We start from the raw sequence: 26,402 nt of genomic DNA, 5'->3' as shown, positions 1-26,402 counted from the left end.
ATTTTCTGTATTTTGAAAAGAATGAAATTGCTGTTTAAGATTTCTTACCGGTTGCTGGATTACCCTTTTGTTTATTTGTTTGAATGCTTAATTGTTTTACAGTGTGTGTATATGTATATTATATGAGTGTGAGTGTGTGTTTGTGTGTGAATATACACACACGCACACATACATACTTGGGAGAAAACAAGTGTATGTTTTGTCTTGAACATCTGCTGTTCCTTTTTTAAACTTTCTACTCTGAAGAATGCTTGACTTAACACATTTCAGAAAGTGTAGTAAACTATAAACCAGGATTACTCAGTGGGTGGGGGGAACCTTTTCCAGAGGCTTGACAGGGTTTATAATACATCACCATAGTACTGAAGTCAAATAAATAAAATTCTGAGAAGGTGGTTTAAAATGTGTTCTCACAGGAGTTGGTGAAAATGGTAGCTGTTGCTAATACATCTCTTTTGTATTGGTGAGTGCATTTTTCACAGCTCTAAAGATTCTATTATTGGTCTAGATTTGTTTTGAGAGGCAGGATAAAACAAAAGTTATAAAAGGTCATGGAGACTAGGAACTCTGTACTAGCATTCCTTCGAGCTCGCTGTCTTCAACGTCTTACGAAAGTTTTTAGTGGTCTGTAAAGCAGATGCTTTTATTTTATAATGAGAGCTGCTTAGGGGACAATGTTACGTCTTACAATTTTATGCCAAATTAAATATTTTCCAAAAAATGTATCATTTTCATTCTTGGTGAACTGTTAGAAAGGATTTCTAGAAAGCCAAAAGAACCACATTAAATTCTGCCTATTCTAGCTTGTTGAAGTAGTTGTTACATACTTTGCATAAGTTTCACAGTTGCAATACACTGTGGTAATTATAACAGTGCCCTGCAGAAGCTACTGTATTTACAGTTTCCTGATGCAACAGGAAAGGGAACCGATGAGTTACAAATAGAGAGGGGAGAAGAGTGTGGGGGAGAGTCATGTGTTAGCTAAGCAGAGAACTTAAACTAGCATTGTTTCTAACTCAAACGTTAGAGGACTTATCTACGCACAACTTGCACACGTTTCACTGAATTGTTTCTAGTAGATTTTAGTTTAAACTAGTGTAAACTCCTGTGTGGTCAGTCTTAAACCAATGTAAAAATCGGTTTCTGTTGATTTAGGTTGTGCCACTAACTTAAGCTAAAATCAACATAAACTGGGTTTAAATCAGTTTGTGTGTCTATATACAGGAGTTTTCACTGATTGAACTACATGGATTTAACACTACTTTACACAGAGTTGCACTGCTTTAATTAAAGTATAGGACTGCTTAGTCTTGGCTTAAAGTTAATTGGTCTCAAAATATGCTCCAAATATAGGGAAAACTTTTGAAGGAATCAAAACTACAGTTTAAACTTGTTTGGGTGTTTAAAAACCTTAAACCTGTTAAAAAGTTGGGAACCTTTCATGGAAAGGAATGCAGAGTCATCATTCATTGTATAATATTTTGTTGATTTGAACTTATTAAAAGTGCTAGTTAACAACAGAGTACAGTATAACACCAATAAAAGAAAGCAGTATTTCTTCATTTGTTTTATGTAGTGATCTGGGGAGCTGCTTCAAATATTCCACAGTTTAATGATCTACTTACTGTGGGATTATGGATGTTTAATATAAGGTAAAAGATTAGGGGGAAATAAAGTCCCACGTTACTTGGATGCTAAGTCTGAAATGTTAATTGCACAAATGTCAAAATTATGGTCTCACGGCTCTCTTCCCTATTACCCACAACACGGATAGAAAGCTCAATTTTGCAAGGTGCTCTTGCTGCAATGAGAGCTGAGGGTGGTTGGTCCAGTTGCAGGAGGCTTTCAGATTCTTTATGAATTCATATAGAAGGTGTGCAATAGGGAACATTGTTAGTTCTTCTTCCAGTTAAATTCCTATGGACTCTTCACTGCAGGTGCACACGCATCTCTCAAGCCCTTGATTGGAGATTTTTCCGCTAGCAATGCCTGTTCGGCCTGCACATGTGCCCTGTGCCGCCTCATGCTGGATGCTGAGTCTGTATAGGGATGCACAGGTGAACCGCATTCAGTCTTCTTCTCAGCCTGAGATGGATCTCTAGCATGCCCACTTGAAGTGTGCCTCCGCTATTTCATGTTCTGTTTATAGTTGGTTTTTTTGTTTAGTGTCATTAGTGTTTTTAATAGTTATTAGGGCTGTCGATTAATTGCAGTTAACTTACGCAATTAACTCAAAATTAATTACAATTTAAAAAAATAATCGCAATTAATCAGTTTTAATCACACTGTTAAACAATAGAATACCAATTTAAATTTATTAAATATTTTGGATGTTTTTCTATATTTTTATATATATTGTATTCTGTGTTGTAATTGAAATCAGTGTATATTTTCATTAAAAATATTTGCACTGTAAAAATGAAAAATACAAGTACTGTAGTTGTAATCATTGTCATGAAAGTGTAACTTACAAATGTAGATTTTTTTTATTACATAACTGCACTCAGAACCAAAACACTGTAAAACTTCAGAGTCTACAAGTCCACTCGGTCCTACTTCTTGTTCAGCCAATCTCTGTGACAAACAAGTTTGTTTACATTTACAGGAGATAACGCTACCCGCTTCTTGTTTACATTGTCACCTGAAAGTGAGAACAGGCATTGGCATGGCACTGTTGTAGCCAGCATTGCAAGATATTTACGTGCCATATGTGCTAAATGTTCATATGTCCCTTCATGCTTCAACTACCATTCCAAGGGACATGGTCCAGGCTGATGATGGGTTCCGATGGATAACAATCCAAAGCAGTGCAGACCGATGCATGTTCATTTTCATTATCTGAGTCAGATGCCACCAGCAGAAGGTTGATTTTCTTTTTTGGTGGTTTGGGTTCTGTAGTTTCTCTTTTAAGACTTCTCTTTTAAGAATTTTGAAAGCATGCTTCACACCTTGTCTCAGTCAGATTTTGGACAGCACTTCAGATTCTTAAATCTTGGGTCAAGTGCTGTAATTGTCTTCAGAAATTTCACATTGGTACCTTCTTTGTGTGTTCTCAACTTTGCAGTGAAAGTGTTCTTAAAATGAACAACATGTCTTGGGTCATCATCCAAGACTGCTATAACATGAAATATATGGCGGAATGTGAGTAAAACAGAGCAGGGGACATACAGTTCTCCCTCAAGGTGTTCAGTCACAAATTTAATTAACGCATCATTTTTTTAATGAGCATTATCAGCATGGAAGCATGTTCCCTGGAATGGTGGCCAAAGCATGAAGGGGCATACAAGTGGTTAGCATATCTGCCACATAAATACCTTGTAATGCCAGCTACAAAAGTGCCATGCCAATGTCTGTTCTCAGGTGACGTAAACAAGAAGTGGGCAGCATTATTTCTTGCAAATGTAAACAAACTGATTTGTCTGAGCGATTGGCTGAACAAGAAGTAGGACTGAGTGGACTTACTCTAAAATTGTACATTGTTTTATTTTTTGAATGCGGGTTTTTTGTACATAAATTCTACATTTTTAAGTGCAACTTTCGTGATAAAGAGATTGCACAACAGTACTTATGTGAATTGAAAATACTATTTCTGTTTAGTGCAAATATTTGTAATAAAAATAAATATAAAGTGAGCACTGTACGCTTTGTATTCTGTGTTGTAATTGAAATCAATATATTTGAAAATGTAGAAGACATCCAGAAATAAATGGTGTTCAATTATTAACAGTGCGATTAATCGCACGATTAATTTGTTTAATTGCTTGACAGCCCTAGTAGTTATATTTATTACCTAAGTGTTAACAGTGAGAGGATTGTTTCTTTGTTTTTGTTTTTCCTCCTCCTCTCTCTTTCTTTCAGAAGCTTTGTCTTCCTGGTGGGGCATGCCTGGCTGACCAGGCTTCACATGCAGCCTATGCTGCCAAGAGGCTATCCCACTAAGTGATGGCTACTCTAAGTGTGCTCATTATATGGAGGTGTCCCATGTCTCCCAGAAGTGCAATTTCTGCCTACCCCTCAGGTTGAAGGCAAGGAAGAACAAGGAGATTAAGCTGAGACTGTTATGACGGAACACTCAACCAGCGTCTGAGTCAGGTTAGGAGGGTAAGCGCTCCTTTCTAGTACCATCAGGCTCAATCCCTCAGTCTGCACCTACCAATTTGATACCCTCGGTACAGAACAAGCAATGGTGCCAGACTCCATCGGGGGGGGCTTAAGTCGGCACACCTGCCATAGACGGTATCATCAGCTTCAGCTACTGCATCTCTGCTACTATGTTGGTACCAATTCCCTACTCAGTACTGTAAGAATTTAGATACACAAGGGACCCATCCTTATCAGATGAGGAATTCCTGAATTCCTGTTCCTTGTAGGTATGAAGTGTCTTTTGGTACAAGATCTCAGTCTCCAGCCTGTACTGTCCCCCATTCTGCAGGACTCTCCATCCTTTTCTCTGGAGGCTCTTCCACTGGATGAGGACTTCATATCAGTCTTTTCTATTTCAGTCCAGGGTTCCCAACATGTCCTGTCTGGACCATTCATTGACAGTTACAGAAAAGATAATGACCATCATCAAGGATGGTGGAACCAACCCTGCAACCCTCCTCTCCTGTATGCCTCTCTTCCCTCCCCCCACACAGCCTTCAGCTGCTTACCAACAGCAATTCTCCAGACCACTGGTACCATCTCAAAGGGAGACTAGGGTTGTTCAGTCCTCTCCTTCAGAACCAGCCGCCTCACAAAAAGCAGTTATACCTCCACCACCTTCCATGGCCAACAATTTTCAGCAATTGTAAGACCCTCATAAGAGGATAGATGTCATTCTTCAGATTCCACTAGAAAAGGTCAGGGATTCACAACACGAGATATTGGCTGTCCTACAGTCAACAACCACACTTAAGGGTGGCATAACCCATCAGTGAGGCACTCCTGGATCCAGATTAAAACTGTGTGGCAACACCTGCTACTATTCCATCAGCATGCAAAGGAGCAGATTAAAAGTATTATGTTCCCCCTAGGGACTCTGATTTCTTGTTTTTCCACTTCTAAGCAGTTTCCCCAGAGGGGAATTAGGTAGAGTCCCCTGAAGTGGCCCTTCCACTGGGATACTACTTGGAGAAAGAGAGGAGTTATTCGCCTGTGCAGTAACTGCATTTCTTCAAGGTGTGTCCCCCTTGGGTGTTCCACAACCCATCCTCCTTCCCCTCTGCTTTGGACTGCTCTCTGTGGAGACATTCAGCAGGAGAAGGAACTGAGGGCAGTTTGCTCATACATCCTTATATAGGTACCTGGCACAAGGAAGCATAGGACGCATGTATAAGTCGAACGGGCACTGTGAGAGGAAAAATCTCTGATACAGGGCTCAAAGTTGCATGTGCACTGGAGATGGCGCACCCATAAGGGGACACATCTTGAAGAACTGCAATTATTGCACAAGCTGAGTAACCTCTTCTTGCTGTGGTGTCCACTCTTTCAAAGTTCCTGACCTTGTGTGATCTCAGTTCTAATGTTGCACTTTATTAACATCATTGTTGCTTTTATAAAGATATACATTAAATTAGTGTATTTCAGTTACTAATTTGTTGTTTTTGAAATGCACTATTTATCTGAGTATTTGAGCCTGTAAGATGGCTGAATGGAACATCTTCAAACCATTCACCCAACTACGCCCCTGCCCCACCCCCAAAAAACCTCAATTGGGGGTGAGGGATGACACCTCCCAGCTAGAATAACCCTGAATTATTAGCAAAGACTCCCTCTACCCCCAAAAGTTTTAACTCACTGAATTATGGTTCAGCATCAAGTGTAATCTCAGCTATAAATATATGTATGCATTGTTGCGAGAATAAGTTAGTCATAAAGTTTTCATGTGCACGGTTCAGAATCCAAGTGACTAAATTCGGTGTTCAAGTGCTGCTGCCATACCTACAGGAGTAGTCTCATTGACGTCAGGGGAATACTTGTGTTAGTAAAGTAATTGGGATTTGCCCCCCAATTAGGATTGTTTTTTATAATAAATCCGTTTCAGTAACCACATTGGACTGATGGACACCAGTGCCCAAGTCTGTAGTTTGCTTATTCAGTTAAAGGAGAAGTGTGTTTCTTTCAGCCGGCGTCCTATTTCTGTCTAGTAAGCAAAGTTTTGCGTATGAAAGATACTGAATTCAGTCACAATTATTGGTCTTAATGCAGGAGTTACAGATACAGCTCTCAGATTTCGCCTAGTATTATGCAGGAGGTCTAACTATGTGATCACACTGGCCTTAAAACTTATGAACCCTATATGTTTCATTAACTCCTTTCCCCCTTGATGTCTGCTTTCCAAATATGAACGGGCCCCAACACTACATAGTTTATGAAACCAATGAAATCAGAGCTACTCAGACTCACAGTTATCCTCCTTCTGGATCCAGCCCTGATCTTTCAATTCAAGGTAATATGTCTGCCGTAATCATTCATTTATTGGGATGCTCTTGTAAATCATTATTAGAGTTTGTTATAAACCATTTAGAATTCAATAGTTATACAGGTTGACATGTTGCAAAGATAGGATTATTGTTACAGGAAAAAGAAGTTGAGCATTCTTATCTGTGTACACCAGGGCCAAGTTCTTTAGAGTTTACGTCCATGGGAAGTGACTATAATAATGCCACTACAGCTGAGTGAATAATTCCATTTAGCAACTAACCACTCATGGAATATCTGCACGCAGATCCCCTTTACTGTATTTGGCAAATACATTCTTGATTTTCCTCTACAGTCTAGGGCCACATCACTGATTTCCTGTCCTGTTTAGGGGCAAGATTTCTAAGCGTGCTGATGTACCAAGGCATCGAGCACCACTGGTAAAAATACAGCTGAGGCAGGCTCAGTGGCCACTTCAAGCAGTTTTATTTTTTTGCATGTGCTTGACAGGAGACTGGTGCCAGGACGGGGAGGGAGAAGTCGAGATGGAGTGAAGTGTCCTCCCACCCACAATAGAAACACTGTTTCAGGCAGGTGCTCGGCTCATGTGCACCAGCTGTGATGCCAGCAATAGTGCTAGTATCCTGGCCAGCTGCCTGCACATGTGTTAGTACAGTGGTTGCTGTTGTGGCACTCTGTGATTATAATGGAGCTGTATAATAACTGTATAATAGTATCGGTATTTTAGTACTAATAGGACCAGATCCACATCTAGCGTAAAATAGTATAGCTCCATTAACTTAAGGAGAGCTACATCAGTTTACATCAGCTGAGGATCTTGACCCTCTAGTGCTTTACCTATATTAAATAATATTTAGAAAAGTTTTTAGATCTAACTTTATTCTTCTTTTTTTGAAGTAGACCATACTCAGGAATGGCTATGGAAATGATTGATTGTACTATCCTACATCCATCCCTGCAGCCTTTTTCAGTGCTGTTTTCCTTATTGACTTAAGCATGCAGTGAAGAGCAGTGTCCTGCTCTTGTTGAACGTTCATCATTCTATTTCAAATCCAGATTCTTAATGTGATACGGTCCTCATTCTGGACTAAGTGTATGCCAACATTTTAGTTTAAGACAAGGCAGTTTCAGTTATTTTGAGCTCTAAACATCTGAACCATGTTCTTAATAGCTTAATGTTTTTATACTCAGATAAGTAAAAAATATCTGTTTCATCATCGCACTTCAAACAAAAACCAATATCTGCGCTCAGGACAAAAAATGAAGTTTCATGTCCAAAGGCAAATTGTAGGAATAAGTTAAGGCAGTGGTTCTCACCTTCTGGATGATGTACCCCTTTCAGGAGTCTGACTTGTCTTGAGTACCCGTAATTTCACCCTCACTTAAAAAACTACTTGCTTACAGAATCAGACATAAAAATACAAAAGTGTCACAGCACACTATGACTGACAATTGCTTGCTTTTTTATTTTAGCATATAATTATAAATCTAGCCATGGAATATAGGTATTGTACTTACATTTCACTGTGGTACTGAGCCTGTTTTGCACTTGCGAGCCTCTGTCTGAAGCCAAGCTCTGCCGCCTGGGGCTGAGCATGTACTTAGCTTCGGCTATGGCATGGGCAGTTACCCTGCTTTGCCACCTCCTAAGCCAGCCCTCCATTTGCAAACCCCCTAAACCCGTACCATGACCACCTTTGAGGCTGCAAGCAGCAGGTCGAGACACATTGCTCTAGATGAATTGAGTACCCCCTGGAAGACCTCTTGAGTATAGGTACCCCTGGTTGAGACCACTGAGTTATGGTTTAGAATGGATGTGCCACCTCTACTATCACTGTATAATTGCCATAACTTCTGATTTCAAGAATAACAGGAAGTGTAGCGTAAAACACAATTGTAATATAACAGTGAGACCTTCAGAATGGAAGATGTCACTTATAAGGAAATTATTCTCCACAATTTTGATGTTAATGATTCTGATAAGGGACAAGCTCATACTACAAATACCTCCACATATACTCATTTTCATGTGGATTTACAAATGTTTTTTCAATTCAAATTTACCGTTTCCCTGTGTTGCAGCTTTATTTTTATGATTTTTTTTATTCAAACAAGGAAGTTTTGCCACATGTGGTACTTTCATAGTTCCTGTATGTTGATATGTTCATGCCCCGTGTGCATTTTTGCCTTCCACTCATGATGATCAGTCACAGGAAAAACATTTGGTACAATTCAACTGTGACTCTGTTTGGGAGACATGAATATCAAATGTATTTGCTACCTTTAAATTAGTGTATACATGTCAATTTAAAGGTCTGTTTCCGATTAAAGAGCTTGATTTTTAAGGTCACTAGGAATCTTTTGCACCTTATTTCCCTATAATGGGTCTGATTCTAAGATTGCCAAGAATCCTCTATGTCACTCTAGCTGCCTGAAGGGACATAAGATGGTTTAACAGGCCAGGTGAGGCTTCCCTCAGCATGCTTATGCTTATGCTTGTGCCACCCCACTTTGAAGCTGCTGGGGTAAGATGCTCCGCTGGGGAAAGGGTGCTAAGTGATTTTCTGCTACTAGAATGGCCATTGCCAGTAGAGTGCCGATGCACTGGAGGCTTAATCAGACCCCTGCGGACCTGGAATTGCGGGGCCTAAAGGTGATGTGAAGTCATCTTTGTTTCTCCCCTTGGGGCATGCACTAAAGCACAGTTTGGTCCGACCTCAGCATCTGGCCAACTGTATTAACACTTTCTGACATTACACCAGCTCTCATACCCAACTAGGAACTGTTAACTCCTGATGTTCGAAGCCTAAGGCTTCTGTCTAATCCCTCTCCCTCGAGTCCACTTTCCATCCCCCAACCTTGTCAGGACCTGATTTTTCTCAATGTCCTTTCCAGGACATTTGCAACGACTCCAGCTCCGTCTTCAGAACTGCTTGGACCTAGCATAAGTGCAGGTATTGGCCGTCCATTCCTAGTTGCACTCGTTTACACCTATGGGGAACCCCACAGCAGTTACTTTACAGGAGGGGTGTCATCTTTCGGGCCATTAGTAGAGTCCTCTGGACACCACACTGTGACCACCAGTGCTTTTTACCTTGTTCTAGGTGTAGAGCTTGGAAAGTGCTACAACTAGACTGGGAGTGTTTTTTGCTTTGGTTCTGATCGTTAAAATATTGTTGGCTTTTATGTCCATTTTAGGTGAGTATATCCCCATGTGTTTTGCATTGAGTAAAAGCTGGTATATTACATTTTATGTTGGTGACTTCATAAAGTTTGTCTTTGTGCTTAATATGTTCTGCAGTCTAGACTGGTGACTTGAAGATGTGAAAATTACCAAAGGTTTTAAAGGTTGTGCATGTGCAGATTAATTGCATTTCACAGTATCCTTACCACTTCTATAATGATTTCAATAATTTGTCTTGATGAATGGAAGAGCTGCTTCTAAACTGTGGACCCCGACCATCAATTTTATTCTTACTGGTGTAATACAAGGGAGAGTAAGCCTCCTGACTATGCTTTGCCATAACACTTCTCATCTTTTCAGCTGGTAGTCACTAATGACTTGATTTTTCAAAAGTGCCGAGCACTCACAAATTCTGTTGAAGTCAGTTGGGGCTGAAGATGCTTAGCAGCTTTGAATATCAGACCGTAAGGCTTTTTGTTGATATCAGGAGCATAACTGCTCTGGTGGGCCACTGCATGTAGTTGTGTACCAGTATCCTTGAGCTAGCTAACATCAAACAAAAATAAAGCCACCTTCTGATCCAACAGCTCTTGGATTTAACAGGAATTTGGGTAGGTTATCGTTCTACCAGGACATGAATCAGGCTGTGAACTCAAGACTGTCATGTAGATGTGGAAATAAAGAACGCTGGTCATCTGACCTGCACATAAGAATAGTGGTATCAGCCACAAATATGGCATCTGTTTATTGGAAGTAGCACATAAGAAGCATGTAGGACTTGCTGATACTTAAAGGGAAACTCTCAACATAAGGTATACACTTCAAAAAAATTTTTAGAGAGTATTTAAAGTAGTTTCAGATGTTACACCTGCCCCTATATCCCCCTCCCGGTTTTTGTGTGTTTGTTTTTACAGTCACATTTTCCTATTTTTAAAAATGTTTTGTGTCTCTTCTGTCATTCTCACATAGAGAAATTGACTGGCTACACAGGGAGTTTCAGTGATTAGGTACACAAAGGGCTGCCAAAAGCACAAAGCAAACAAAGTGGAAAAATGAAAAGAATACGTTTCCCTATAACCTCTTTCAGTTCTAGGAATCTTGGGAATTACAAATAACTGTAGCAGATTAGACCTTTTCAGACAAAATTGTGTGGGATTTTTAATTCCTATTTTTTAAATTGACTATCCCTTTAATAGAAATCTTTGTAAGACTGTTTTAATTTATCATTTTCTTCACCCTTTGTATAATACCTGCTTTCAAAAAAATTGGTTATTGTGCAGTGTAACCTAAAGCACCCCCTTCCCCTGTCCTGAATCCAGGAGTTTGAATGCAGAAGCAGTTATTGTAACATCATCAAGGACACCATAACTTCAGTAGAGGATTGAACAGCTATGACAGATAAATCTCAAAAAAGCAAATATGTTGTCCTCATGCACATATTCCTTATTAAAAAGGAAAAGCAACCCAGAGAAGCACACTCTTCCTGTTCCTCATTGCAATCTAGACAGGTTTCCCTAGACATTAGGGAATTGCACTTCTAAATCATGTTCTCTTCTTTGAAACTATGGAGGTAAGTTCTCTTGTCTCTCCCACCTCTAGGCTTAAACAGAATTCACTTTGGCTGTCCTTCTCTGAGGTATACTAAACAATGTATTGTGTTCAGTGAGAGTACTTTTGTAAGACTTTGTCTGCACTAGAGCAAATTCCTTGTATAGAACTGCTAGCTTGATTTGCACCTGTGCAACTTACACCTGCATAAGCTGCAGGTCACTGTTTACACTGATACCACACATCTATACCAAGAGTTTGCACTGGTGCAGCTACCCCAGTGCCAAAAGCCTCCCTATAGACCAGTGGTGGGCAGCCTGCGGTCCGTCAGGGTAATCCGCTGGTGGGCAGCGAGACAGTTTGTTTACACTGACCGTCCTCAGGCACAGCCTCCCGCAGCTCCCAGTGGCTGCGGTTCGCCGTTCCTGGCCAATGGGAGCTGCGGGAAGCAGTGGCCAGCACGTTGTCCACCACTTTGTAGACAATGAATACATTTTTTTTCAAGAGCACCAAAGTCCCATTTTCAAAAGTAACTTAGATGCTTAAGCTCCTAAGTCCCATTGTCTTTCAATAAGACTTAGGCTCCAAGTGCCTGAGTCAATTTTGAAAAATGGGACTTATATTTCTAAGTCACTTGGGAACTTTAGAAAATTTTTACCCATGGCCTTATTTACACTGCATACAGTCACAATGAAATTGAGAAATCAGTAGATAAGTCAAAGCAGAACTTATTTCTCAGTCTTTTGTATAGAAGCTAACTCGTATATTGTTGCTGTTTTTGCAAATTTTTATTTAAATTTTAATACACTTTTGAAGCTTAAGTAGTCTTTTCCAAGACGTAGGCATTATACATTACTGATATTTGCAAAAAGCACCAGGACCACGTTTTCAGCTGGTATAAATCAGCACCAGTGAAGTAAAAGGAGCTAGGCTGATTTGCACCAATTGAGAATCTGATCCTTAAGTAGGAAGCTTCAGGACTATCTCCCCCCCCCCCCCCCCAACTCCCATATGGAAACCAGCAAATGTTACATGGTGATATAATATATTGGCGGCTTATTCCATGTCTCTCTTCAATTTGTGTCTCTTCCTATGGAGGAAATTTACTTTCCTGGATGCTGTGTTCTCCTTTACATGGAGAACTGCAAACTCAATATCGCTACAATTCAGCCTGACCTACAGCAAAAATAACCCTTTTTTTGATGGGAGCAAGCTGTATACCTTATCTTCCTTGCATTTTAAAATATTTACCAGGACAGTATTCATTTTTAAATTTAGTACAGCTGTACTCTTACTGCCATACCTGGGGTTTATTCGCTATTGTCTGTCACCCTGTTTAGTCATTTACATGTGAAAAACGGACATAAAACTGATTTGACAGTATTGTATACCTATTTTGTGCTCACTTTGTACAGATGTAAATAACTAAACAAGATGCAAGACAATGGAGAATCATATCTATGAAGTGTATTTAAACTACACCACTAGTGTTTTTTTTTTTAAATCTTAACAACCTTAAACAAATGTGGTTTGGTTTTCAAATTAAGGTCTTGGTGGTTGGTTTTTAAATTGTTTGTTAGAGAAAAATCTAGCAATTTAAGTTTCTTAATCCATCCTTAAAGAGCTGCTGATTGTTTATGGAAAACATTATTGAAACAGCTCCATGTATTTCTGTATACTTATAGCAATTTGGAAAGGAGATGCATAAAAGGATCAGGAATATGCAGTACCAGCATATAGCTTTCAAGTATGCCTGGCTGGTCTCTTCTGGTGATATCACAGACCTACACCTGTTCCCAATGATGCACAGCTGGGGCCTGGTCTCTCAAATGTCTGCACCCATTATATGAGATGGATGAATGGGGCAACATTGATTGGGGGAGTATGGTATGGAAAAGGGTGTTAGGTGTGAAGGGGCTGAAGGAGAAAATAGTGACAGGTTTGAAGTCCCATTCCTTTCCATTAAAGGCTCAAACTACCATTTCAACAGCAGTTTATTGCCCTTTCACCCACTTTTATCTCTTCTTCAAGTGTAAAGGCGAAGTTGGAAGCTATTTGCTATTACAATATGGTTTTCATAGAAGAAAGTGAATTGAATTTACTCCTGGTACACAAACTACAGCTGCTTGGCCAGCTGAGCTTCTGGGGAAAGGGAATTAGGAGAAGTGGTCTGAATAAATAAATAGTACAGGTCCTTACAAAGAGAGAAGAGTGTTGGTAAAATTAATATGTATAATCTCAAAACTGTAGAGAAATTCTATTTATAGCCTTTTTCCTACGACTTTCCCTTAGTGAGGAGCTACTTTTGTGGTGGAAGCATAGGTATACGTAAACATGAATCAAAACAGTTTTTTTTTTAAAAAGTAAAGAAAAATGAACAAGCCAAACTTTGCTAGCAATTATGCACTCTTGTGTGTGCATTAGTAGGCTACTGGTGCACTTCTCTGGTAGATAAATTTGAGCCATGCATCAATAGACTCCTAATAAAATAATGCACATCCTGTTGTGACTTATTCCTGTAATAAATGATAGCAGCTCTATTTTTATCAAGTTGCATAATACAGAGGCAAATGAGTGTTTGTTGAAATTAAAAAGCAAGCAATTCAAAACTAATTATACAACCTTTTGCTCAACATAATCTGCACAACTCACTGCCACGGCAAAAGTATAACAAGGAAATACTTGTACTTGCGTAGCTTCACAGTGAGAACCCCAGCGTATGATTCTCTATTGTCCACACCTTGTGTGGTCATTCACTCAGTGTAAGGTTGTGTACGATACAGCACTACCATTCTGATTTGGTAGCATTTTGCACCCAAGCTCTTCTTGCATGGGTGTAAATGACAGCATGAAGTACAGAGCAACAGAGATTCAGATTCCAGGGTAAAGGGCCCCACACCAACCAGAGTAAACAATGCTGCTTCAAGCTTTGTGTTGAGTTGGTGCACCACATCTACTCAAGAGGAGTGGGCCTACAGCGATATGAGTATCCCCAGGATAGACAGGCTCTGAGATTTCTAAATAGACTAGATGTTTCAACGAGGAATAGTATTTGCTATTATGCTAGATAGGATAATTACAAAGATGATCGATACTTCAGCGTATATTCTAGCCTAGTGCTAAATAATGTATATTCAGGTGGGGACAAAAAGAACATCCCCTTCCTAACTTCCAACCTCCATGATACAAACTCGCATAGCTAGGCTCTTTGTGTGAGTTTCATGCTTTCCTCTGAAACAGCCAACTGTTGGTTCCTCCTCTTCCACAGAGGAATCAGTGCAGCTGTTAGGTGAAGATCAAGATTTGGGAGCCCAGTTGCACATTGGCTCCCCCTGTGTTTCCATACTGGGGGAAGGAGCAGGCCAGGCAAAAGCAGGAGTAGGGCTGATATATCCTCTGCTACGTAAAATATGGATAGTTGATGCACTCATTGAACACACTGACTATGGACGTTGTAGCATCTGCAGAGGTTGAAGCAGTGGCTTTAGAACAACTCCATTGGGGTTCAGTGGCTTGGGGTGACAAAATGTTTCCCCTGCATGTCCCCCCACCCCCTACGGATGAGACCTGACTACTCACTCTTGGTATGGGGAGAGTCTGGTACCAGAACAGGGTGGTAGATTAGGTGGCCCCTTGGCCTCTTACAAATGGCAATTACTGTGTTTGTGAGCAGAGTATTTTAAGTTATCAGCCAATATTTGACATTGCCTGTTAGTAGCTGTGCAGTAATTCGTCTCTAAGTCTTATTCAGTCTCCGAGGCTTGATCTACACTAAAACCTTATATTGGCATAGCTATGTTGGTCAAGGGCCTGAAAAAAAACGACTCTCCTGACAGACACAGCTATGCTAACAAAATCCCCAGTGTAGACACAGCTAAGCTGCTGGAAGAGTGCTTCTGTCAACGTAGCTAGGAAGGTGGTATTCCTACACAGATAAGAAAAGCTCCTGCAGTTGGTATACACTGCATTTATGTGAAGGGGCCATGCTAACATAGCTATTTTTGTAAATGCTGGAAATAGCTAGAACCATGTGCTGTTTGGAAATGTATCCAAAATTACACATAATCTAAAATAAGTGAATGGCGTAAGTACTGATTTTAGAGTGACCGTGACTTACCATGTGTAAGGTTGTATTTATGAAGCTTAAATACAAAACTGCATCTTCAAGCAACAGAAAGTGTATGGAATTAATATTTAATTCGTAGATAGTAGCCAAATAAGTTATGTAGACTGAGACAGTCATAGCAATGTGCTACCTCCTTTTAAATCATCATGTAATAATTATTTGTAGACCTAAAGGCTTTGCTCAGGAATGAGGAAGGGGCGGGGAGGCTATGTGTTAGGTACAGGACACGTACGTAACAAAAAGTTCGTCCTTACCCAAAGAGATTACATACTAATTTTAAGATTGGGTTGGTGGTGAGCACATAGTAACAGTGAGACAGTTATGCTAAGTGTAATAAGCAGGAGGCACAGCAGACTTACAGTCATGTACAAGGTGTTTTTAATAGGATTTGATTCCCATATACATAGATGTGCACTAGTTCTTCAGTGTTTAAAAAAATACATATATTTAATAAATAGAAAATGACATGCCAGCTTTCATGTCAGCCAGAAGACGCATCTGTGGTGTAACCCTGTGACAAACAATCTAGCAATAGTTCCAGTGCTACCAACGCTATGGAGTTTGCCAAAAAAGCAGATGCTTCGTCTGACAGATATCTTACATGGCTTAATATTTGTGTCCTGTAAATTACTGTCTAAAGGGAAGAGGGAAATGCCAGGATATTGCAAAATGAACAGGAACACATTTTAGTTTTAAAAAAAAAAACCAACCAATCCCAGTTGTTGATAAAATACTTAATCTTGCATTTCATCTAATGATTAACATTTTTATAATTTGATTTTTAAATATTTTTAGTTTGTTTAATAGGATATAGAATTTGTAACAAATATAGCATTAATTGGTAAAATGTGTTTATTAGCAGCATCTAATCCCCATTACACACGATATTCAGTGCAAGCATCAAACAAGCTGAAATCAACATTTCTAGTGTTTATCAATGTTCCCGATGGAACAACTCTGTGGAGCTGGGGTAGGAAAGAGAGACTATTTACTAGAGCTGTTTGGGAAGTGTTTTTGATCTCTTGAAAACTTTAGATGAAAATGGAAAAGGTTTTATTTTTTGTCAGAATTCTTTTTTACAGGTTTTCAGGTTTTCAACAGCTGAAAACCGAAGGGTTTTTTTGGGGCGGGGGGGGGGGGGTATTAAAAGGACACTTGCTGCAGAAATTTTTGTTTGACAAAACAATTTTTCTTCTAAAATAGTGTTTTGGAGAAAATTTACTCGTCTACTATTTTACACTGGTACCATTATTCAAAACAAAAAGGTGGGCAGGTCTCTGAATAAATGTAAGTGAGTTTATGGTGTCCGAATCTCAGTACAGTGCGCCTATATCTAAAAGGTGCCCATAATTCTAAAAGCTGTTTATTGGGATAGGGTCTTTTTGGCCTTTTGAGACATACACAAATGTGTAACTGAGGCAAACAGCAGACTTCAAAGCAAAATGATGTCTAGCACCCTGAGAGGGTAAGCAGCAGAGTGTGAATTCATGCTGTACCTACTCAAGGGTTAATTTAGGTTAACTCATAGAACCCTAGTGCTGGAGTTTGCTGGTTAGTTGAATACCGGGGGTGCCTGTGTTTTGCAGCCTCCAAAGGGATAGTTAATGCCCCTTATGAAAGCTGAGCTGCACTCTTTTTTTCTTGAGATAACTTGTGATTGCTGTGGTTGGCATGTATGTTGGTAGGGAGATCTGAAGTTTTAAAAATAGTATTTAATGGACATCTTAATGTCTGTCAGGAGAGCATGAGTTTCATAGAAGGTATTTCACAACAATAAGATATTGCTGACTTGCAGAGAAGTGAAACTATAAGAAAATCTGAACATGTCAACTCTGATCTAGCTGGATGTTATTTTTGTGCATTGGAGTTTGATAATTTTCTAAGAGGTAGAAAAATGCCTGAAATTGTATTTTATATAGGCTGGTTTTTGTCATCTACATCTGGGCTGATGTGTCAGAAGCACATACAAGAGAGTTGTGGAGGACAATCTCAGAGGATAAGCCAGAAGGGACCATTGTATCATTTAGTCTGACCTCCTGCATGTTGCAGGCCATGGGACTTCCCTGAAGTTCCTGTTAGAAGTAGAGCGGCTCTTTCAGAAAAACACCCAATCTTTATTTTAAAATTTCCAGTGATGGAGAACATTGTAATATTGCATTCCCTGATTCTGATTTACCCCAAGAAATGGAATACATTCCCTAGCTGTTGTATAAAGTAAAGCTCATGCTTTATTATTTGCATTCAATATTGTCCTCCTAGCTTATAGCTCCTGTATAAACTTATTAATATTTAATTAAATAAAATTCCTCCAAACACCTTTTGTTTTGTGTTGTAACCACAGCTTGATTCCTTTTTGCCTAGTCTAAACTTGGCAACAAGTTCTCCCTATTCAATGAAGGGTTAACCACAAAAGCACACAGATACCATCTGTCCCAGCAGTTCACAGTTACTAGCAGAAAGCTCTCATCTTCCTTCAGGCACTTGAACTTCTTGACCTTCCCTGGTTTCTTCCTGACTAACTCCCCTAGATTACCTGTGGTAATGCTGCATTCATGGATCTCACCAAGAAGCCCACTGAGGCCCTAGAGAATAAAATGTGAATTAACTTTGGGCATAAATTTAGTTTAGTTTTAAATTATTTAAATTGCCATGTTATGCCTCAGTTGCCTGGCTGGTGCAAGGTGCTGTTCTGATCTAGACAGCAGAAACTTCAGAGCCTCCTCCAGGGAGTTGAGAGGCAGAAAGGTTGGGTAAGGTAAAGGCTGTCACCAGCCATAAGCAGGAGAGTTGTTGCGGAAAGTCACTGATAGCTAGTGCAAAGGAGCAGGGAAATTAGCTCAGCTCATTTTTCCTCTGCCTGCTCTCTTCTGGTGATAGCTTGTATGTTTTAGTGTTGGTAGTCCTGGGTCCCAGAGACAAGTGGCAGGTATGTGCACCTCCACTGGTACTGATCAAAGGAGCCAGTCAATGCAGCTTTCAGCAGAAACACTTTGAAAGCAGTTCAGACTTTTTGGGGAGAACAGGCAGATCCAGGAGCAAGGTCCTCAAGGGAAGAAAGGCTCATTCTGCTTCCATTGAAATTTTAGAGATGCTTTCAAATCAGCCCAACTGTAAATGGCCCCTTTACCTCTTGCTGCTTGTACTGGTCCCCACACCTAGTTTAATAGTATTTAATAATAATGCAGAGATTTTGTGTGATGATGTTCCCTGCATGGAAGGGACTTGTCTGCTCCCAGAATGCACTTGTTTCTGTTTCCAGCCTCTGGAGCATCAGTACCCTTGCCAGATGAAAGAGAAAGGTCTGAACAAAGGAAATAATGGAGTAGGCTTTGAATGTACATGGGGATTTCCAGACATACACTGGTTTGCAGCTGTCTCTTTGGCACTGAGAGTCGCCCAGATGTCAGGCCCATAGTCCCATGTGAAAGGGGAGAATGGATTAAGTCTGAGAGACCTAGGAAGATGTGTAAGCCTCACAGATATAGCAGGTACCACTCTCCCCTCCACTGCAGGGTCCTTCTGCTCCCCACAGGAGTTTAGGAGGTTGATAGGTCGTGGGTACGGAAGGGCCAAAGAGCCTGCCTCAGGACAGAAGATGCAGACTGCAACCGCAGGATCCTTCTGTGTCATGCATTGGTATTCTTTTGCTCAGTGGACGTTGGATTCCAAAGAACTTCCAGAAATCACCACCTTTGCTCAGTCTGTCGTATTGCATCAGAGAGGGTGGTTGAAAGATGGACAATAATTAAAGGGAAGCCTGTGGAACTCTTCCAGTGAAATCCTCACTACAGACATGAGTTTTTTGGGATGAGGAGCACCTTGGAAGGCAATGGCCCAGGTTCAGTGTTTGCTGATGAAAAGGAAGTGGGATAGTGAACTGTTTTCATCAGAGAGAAGTCAGACTAATTTCTCTTTGGCATGTATTTTTAGCACAGAACATGCATCCTATTCCCAACCTTCTCCTGTTAGCTCATTGATTACTTTTGAGTAAAGGATAATAACTTAACACTTCACTGGATATTACACATTCTATTTCCCTGAGTCCAAGGCGTCTTTGTGCATGGGAAGCTTTACATAAATTGTGGACAAAGGATTTCATTCTGTAGTTTAATATCTATCCAGAACTTTTCAGGAGTACTATTATCATTTATTTAGATTCACCCCACCCACCTGCGTGCGCGCACACACACAGAGTTCAGTAATTTTGCATCAATACCAATTTGTATATTATCTCAACCTACCTCCCTTTCATCAGCCCGATATTTTAAGTAGATTAAGTGGTAGGTACTTCATATGTAATTCTTGACTATAACTAGCTGAATGCCAATGACAAGATTTTCTAGAACCATCCAAGTGGCATTTTAGACTAAAACAGGCACTTTGTGTGTGCTGTAAGTAACTTACAATCTGTACTTCAATTAAACAACATAAAAAAGACTTCTATTAAAAATGTGATCTTCTCCCCCCTCCCACCCCACATGGAGCATATCAATTAAACAATAAAATATAATTAAATACTCACACGATATTCAACTCCATAAACATGCTTTTATAGTCTGAATTAAATTAGAGCGCTATAGATGGCTGGGACAGGAGTAACTCTCTGTGTCAGCATGCAGGATATTCAGGTTCAAGTCCCTTTGTTTGAGTTTCCCTGGGAAATTGGAGACTGGGAGCACTAAAGGGCAGTCTGCTGGACTTCTGGGTCAAGGAATATCTTGAAGCACCAAACAGCAACCTTTCCCTTTGATTGTGAAAAAGCACACTTTTCCTTGGCTGGAATGGTAATGGCTGTGACCCAAGTCCTCAAATACCGATGAGTTTATCTATAAATTCTAATGCACCCATCACTGTAGTATCTAGTATATGAAATTAAGGAAAGAATGGTTCAGTACTAGATGACCACACACTCTCATCACTTTGTGCTGCTTTCTTATTCAGGATTACATAAGGTTATAAGCAAAAAGAAAAGGAGTACTTGTGGCACCTTAGAGACTAACAAATTATTAGAGAATAAGCTTTCGTGAGCTACAGCTCACTTCGCTCACGAAAGCTTATGCTCTAATAAATTTGTTAGTCTCTAAGGTGCCACAAGTACTCCTTTTCTTTTGCGAATACAGACTAACACGGCTGCTACTCTGAAACCTGTCATAAGGTTATAAGGTTGTTAAAAGGAGGAGGGAGAAAAATTGTCTTGTTGGCCTCTGAGTATAGGACAAGAAGCAATGGACTTAAATTGCAGAAAGGGAGGTTTAGGTTGGACATTAGGAAAAACTTCCTAACTGACAGGGTGGTTAAACACTGCAATAAATTGCCTAGGGTGGTTGTGGAATCTCCATCATTGGAGGTTTTTAAGAGTAGGTTAGACAAACACCTGTCAGGGATGGTCTAGATAATACTTAGTCCTGTCTTGAGTGCAGGGGACTGGACTAGAAGATCTCTTGAGGTCCCTTCCTGTCGTACACATCTATGATTCTCTGATTATTCCTGTTGTTTTGTCTTTATATCCAGAGGAAAAGCTGACAGGCAATTATGCTGTTACAGAGGGACTGCCTGTGCCAAAAAGGATGATGTTTCACAATCCCATAAGAGGAGCAAAGGCTTTGCCTTCCTCAGATGAGGGCCTTCCACTGGGAATGCTCAGCCTTTGAAAATTTCACCGTAGTGACCATGACCTGTAACTTCTCCATTGATCACTGCTCTCAGGATGAGATTGTGAGGGTTTAGCAGTAGGGTCTCTGAGTGAGGCCAACTGAGGGCTTTGAAGATTCTCACCAATGGAATAGGGAGGCAAAGTATAGCAGTAGAGTGACCTATTTTACGTAGAAGGTGAGTCAGTCTGTGCTGAAGGGGATATAGAGGAAACTCCTGGGGGAAAGTCTAATCGCTGATTAGTTCTGGGAATGAGTATAGGAAGGAAATGGTAAACCAATGTGGACTGGGGATGATATTTATAATGAAAAGAAGTTTGTCAATACACAGCAAAGACCATCTATTCAGCTTTATTCATCATTTACGCTGATTTAGCGTTAATTTTAAGATCCTATAGTTCATTTTAATAGGAAAAATGTTCAACTAATTAATGTGTTGCCTTGTAGATTCCAGTTTAAAAATCACATTGCAAAATGTTTTTCATATCACTAAATAAACTTCTGCTCTTAAAGAGACTCCATTTTAATTTGGAGCAGAATTTGTTTTGTAAAATAAGCTTTTATAAAACCGAAAACCAATAGAAACATTTGCAGTTATTGTTAATAAAAACTGCTATTAAGCAAATACATTTCCCAGCACTGTTTCAAAGCCAAGCTTCGCAACAATCAGAATTGGAAAGTAAAACTGGCAACAAACAAAAGTGAAACTAGCATAATTGATTTCTCATTGTACATGCTAAGAATAGTTAGGAAGTAAGTAAAGAGTAAATAGTAGCAAATGAATTTTACTTTTCAGTTATTTCATTCTTAATATAAGAGTTACAAATAAAATAGGTAAAGAAATTCTTACAGTATTGGTTTTAAGATGCCACTGTCTCTTTAATCCAGTGATTGTGTGTTTCTAAATCATTCTTTTGAACATCTGTAATTGTAAAGCATTTTGAGGTTGGTAAAGTTATTTTGAGGCACTGAAAGCTGTCTGTAGCTTTGGGAACACAACACTGCATAGACTTACATTCACTTCCTATTTGAATGTAATCACTAGGACTAGAAGCAATTTCATATTTAAGAAAAAGCTTAAATTCCTCATAAGTATGTGTCTTGGGACTTTCCCGCTGCACTCGGGAGGAAAAACTCACTCTCCATTTGCCACAGACTAGAAGTGAGCTTTTTACTTATTTTCCCTAAACCCAGTTTATAGTGCTGGGGTGGCCAAACTTACTGACCCTCCGAGCTGCATATGACAATCTTTCGAATTTTGAGTGCTGGGACACATCTAATGGGACTTCAGCCCCATGGGAGGTACCTGCCAGGACTTGGGCTTTAGCTCTGCTTCTGCTGAAGCCCCAAGCCCGACAGGCATGCCTTGCGGTGCTGAAACCCTGAGATCCTCCCTCCCCCACTGGGCAGAAGCCCCTACTCCATCACCCTGTTACAAGGCAGAGGTCCCAAGCTCCTCCCACCCCAGAAGGTGGAGAATGGGGGGGGGGTGTACGGGGCATTGCAAGCTGCACTTTAACTGTAAAAGAGCCTGGTTTGGCCACCCCTGTTATAGTGGTTACGCTCTTCATAATACAACAAGATTTTATGATCCAAATTGTATACAAAGCGCACACAAAAAAAGCATTGAAACATTGAAAATAGATCTATTTGCTATACGTGTATATTATAATTACCATCTGAGAGCCAGATTTTGGCCTCATACATATATGCATGGGTGTGACTGATTTCAGTGGAAGTTTTACGTGTGTCTCTAATATAATATGAGGAAAGCAGTTGACTGTAAAACTTTAAACAGAACAATTGTATCTTTCGTCAGCTTACACATTAGTGTACCTTTCAAAAGAGACCCATTTAGGGAAGGGAATAGCATTATGCAAACCTAGCTTTTAGTGCAGCATGAAAAGGTTTTGAAGTTAACTGCTCTGTGCATAGCTTACAATCCTAAAAATAATTGCTTTGCGTTAGTGGAAGCAGTTCGCTCTAACTGCACCTGTAGTGCTGCTACGGTTAAGAATCCCTCCGTGTTTCCTTTACAAATTTAAAGGGAGAGTTTAATTTCTATCCCATTTTGAATCATGCCTGGACAAAACTCTGGGTCAAGTCTTGAGCTCAAAATGTAAATCTTTTGAAAGAGATTTGATATTTTATAAAAAGTTTTCTACAGTGACTGCTTTTGAATTATAAAATTGCAAAAAAATGCTCTAGGAACAGATTTTTTTTCATATTTAAAATAATCCTTTGAGATTTAAATTTGAAGTTTTTTTAGCAGTTGAGCATGCATGAGAGCTCCTTTACATAACATTTCAGTTGGGTATTGATGTTGTCCAAAAGTCATGTTTCTGCATTTCAAACCTAATTTTATGGTGTTAAACTGGATGTTGCAATAACAATAACTGGATGTTGCAATAACTAAATGTTATTCTTACTGTATAATAAACCTTTTTAATATACTGAATTGAAAGAGATTACAAAACACTCCCAAGAAAACACACAACAAATAGAAACACAATTATGATTAGCTACAAAGGTATGCTTATATCTGATATAATTCTCTAGCTCACAACAGCATGCCTTTCCCGCCGCACCCACAATGATTCCTGAATAGTTTCACTCTTCTTGTGTCCTAAGTGTCCACCTCCAAATCTATATTGGAATTCACTTTTTTTCACCTTGTCTTCCTCCTAATCCATTATGACTCTTTACTCCTACCTTCCCCAGCTGTGGAGCTCTGAAGTTTTGCCTGAAAGGGGTTCTGCCCTGTGGAGACATTCTACCAGTGTAAACCTTTCAATTTATGGAATTTACCTACGTAACCTTAGTTCTGTCCCTATGTCCATGCATATACATTAAAATGCTCTTTAATTACATCACATAGTTTTTGTATGGAAATTCCTTTCTTGTTATAGTGTCATATTGTGCTGTAGTTAAGGCACAGGATTAGGATTCGGGAGTTCTGAGATCATTTCCCAGCTCAGCCACAGACTTTCCGTAGGTTTGTAAAATGGTCATTTAGGGCCAGTTTATTGAAAATTATTTAGGTGCCTAAAGATGCTGAGAGGTGCCTAGTGGGATTTCACCATGCCTTGGTTCCTATCTCCTGCTGAAACTTTAATAATTTGGATTTATATGAGCCCTTTATCTGAGATTCTCAAAGTATTTCAAAAACACTGAAATCATCAGTGATTTAGTCACAGATGAATTCATCACATAGGCACTCCTGAAAATTGCACTGGATACCTACCTGCATCTTCAGGTGTTTAGATACATTTAAAATCTGGCCTGTAACCTCTGTTCTCTGTCTATAAAATAGTGACATAATAAAAATACTTCCCTACTATACAGGGGAGTTGTGAATATAAATCAATCTTTGTAAGGTACGCAGAGGCAACAGTGATAAAGGAGGACTTCTTCGAGTGCTTGCTCACGTGTATTCCACAGTAGGTGTGTGTGTGCGCCACGTGCATCAGTGCTGTAAGTTTTTCCCTTAGCAATACCCATAAGGGGAGCGCTGCTGCAACCCCTGGAGTGGTGCCGCTATATCGCGCTATAAGGGGAGCCGCGAGCTTCCCCCCGCAGTTCCTTCTTGCCGCCAGTGAAAGTGTGTCAGAACTTCTTGCTCCAGCATTGCTGCAGCCTTTCCAGTTGATCTTAGTGGTATCTTTAGCTCGTTGTTAGTAACTCGTGGTGTGCAGTGGAGCCCCCTCCACCAGTCAGCACCGTTCCCTTCCAAGAACCAAAGGAAGACCTTGACTTTGCAGCGGCGCCGAGAGAAGGGGAAGAGGCTGGTCCCGTGTTGGGCAGACCTCTGTCCTCCCCGGGCTCGAAACCTCTGACTCTGCTGAGCAGAGTACCCCAACACGCGGACATGCACTCTCCTGCGGTCAGAATGCCATTGACGCAGAGACTCTACAGGCTGCACGAGACATTCTGAGCTTGCTGGTGCCCGAGGCAAACTGCCGTTGGGCGCACAAACAGGCCTCCCCAGCACAGCATAGCTCTCACTCTGAAGACAGCTCTCTGCCTCATTCGGTATGCAGCAACCGGTCCACTCGCAGCTCACGTCCACTACCCTCAACGCCAACCAGGGTTCCATCTGGGCAGGTCCCTCCACCCACAGCGGAGCATGAGGCACCGAGATAGGCATCGAAGACGCACCTCATCATGACGTAGCTATCGTAGCCGTCTGGCATGACTGACGTCGACGATCCCATAGCTCCCGCTCTGTCAGCGTCGTCGAACAGGGCTCCTGCTATGCGGTACTGTAGCTCCAGGCGCGGAGCGAGTCTCGGAAACAGTACTTCCAGCGGGTACCGGTCCTCGGCGTCGAGGTCCTCCCAGGTCACCTGAAGAAACAGCATTGTAGGCACTGCCGCTTCACAGTCTTATGGTACCGTTCAGTCGGTGGTGGCTTTGGCTGGCCTCAGCCGGACCAGATAGCGCAACGCCCGCAGCCATGGACAGTTGGCAAGGTGGGTCCCATGGCAGAGACAATGGTTTCATGGGCCATGGCCGCCGATGCCCACCCAGGCGGACCTGCTCGGTGGCCGGGGTGTCCGAGGCCGTCTGCCTTGTTATCTAGGCAGACGCAGGTATCAAGGTCATGAGTCGTTAGCTCTGCGCCCGGACTCCGACCTGGGGTTGATCGTCTGGCACCGGTTGAGGCCCACAGCCCGTGCTGGCCCTCCTCTCCTGCACCAGATGATACCGTCACGGCGCCGCCGCACCTCTCCACAGGAAGAGTCAGGGCGCATCAAGACCTGCTAAAGGGGTGGCGTGGAGCCTCCAGCTGCCGGCGAGGAATGGAGGGCTCGTCCAATTCTCCCTTATGTACTGTCCCCCTCGGTGCTGGGCTGTGTAGCTTACCCCTTCACAAGGAGTAGCCAACTCTCCAATTGCCTGTGGCTAACTCCTACCTCTCTGGCCCCGATTTCCCAAAAGGCTGAGAGAAAGTATTTTGTGCCGGATAAGAACCACGAATGCCTTTACTCTCACCTGGCACCTAACTCTGGGAGGAATCTGTGAACCACGGGAGCGGCAGGCCAGCCCACCACACTCCCAAGAATAAAGACGCCAAGAGCTAGACTCTTTGGTAGAAAACTTTACGCCTCTTCGAGTTTCCAGCTCAGGGTGGCTAACCCATCGACTTACTGAGCCGATTATGATTTTAATTTGGGAGTCCTGCCAAAGTTCAAGCCACTCTCCCAGAGCAGGATAGGAGGACTTTAAGGCATGGGAAGAGGGGATGCTCGGCAGCTAAAGCTGCCTGCCGCAGCAGCAGACATGGTGGATTCAGCACGCGGCTTGATGGCCTCCGTCAATCTCCATGTGCAGGGTGTCATGGTTCTCCTGTCCGGCTTTCGGCGGAGGCCCAGTCCCTCATGCAGGACTGCCTTTCGACGGGGAAAGCCCGTTCACGAATATACAGACGTCAGGCTGCACGATGAAAGGACTCTTGCACCACTCTGCA

The 26,402-nt window shown here is 41.1% G+C and overlaps 1 protein-coding gene across 12 annotated transcripts in view; it reads left to right on the top strand.

The window, feature by feature from the left end:
• Positions 1-26,402, top strand: part of RBMS1 (RNA binding motif single stranded interacting protein 1) — a 214,057-nt gene that overhangs the window by 74,744 nt on the left and 112,911 nt on the right. The window contains exon 1 of one of the 12 annotated variants that reach the window (XM_043505179.1): positions 3,859-4,101. The exons of the other annotated variants lie outside the window; for them this stretch is intronic. The gene's annotated coding sequence lies outside the window, so the exon portion shown is untranslated. Of the gene's footprint in view, positions 1-3,858; positions 4,102-26,402 lie in introns of those variants that run through there. 12 annotated transcript variants of the gene reach the window in all.

Source organism: Dermochelys coriacea, chromosome 11, assembly GCF_009764565.3.
Source record: "Dermochelys coriacea isolate rDerCor1 chromosome 11, rDerCor1.pri.v4, whole genome shotgun sequence".
Lineage (NCBI taxonomy): Eukaryota > Metazoa > Chordata > Testudines > Dermochelyidae > Dermochelys > Dermochelys coriacea.
The sequence above is the reverse complement of the archived record's forward strand: the minus strand, read 5'-3'. Positions and strand labels throughout refer to the sequence as shown.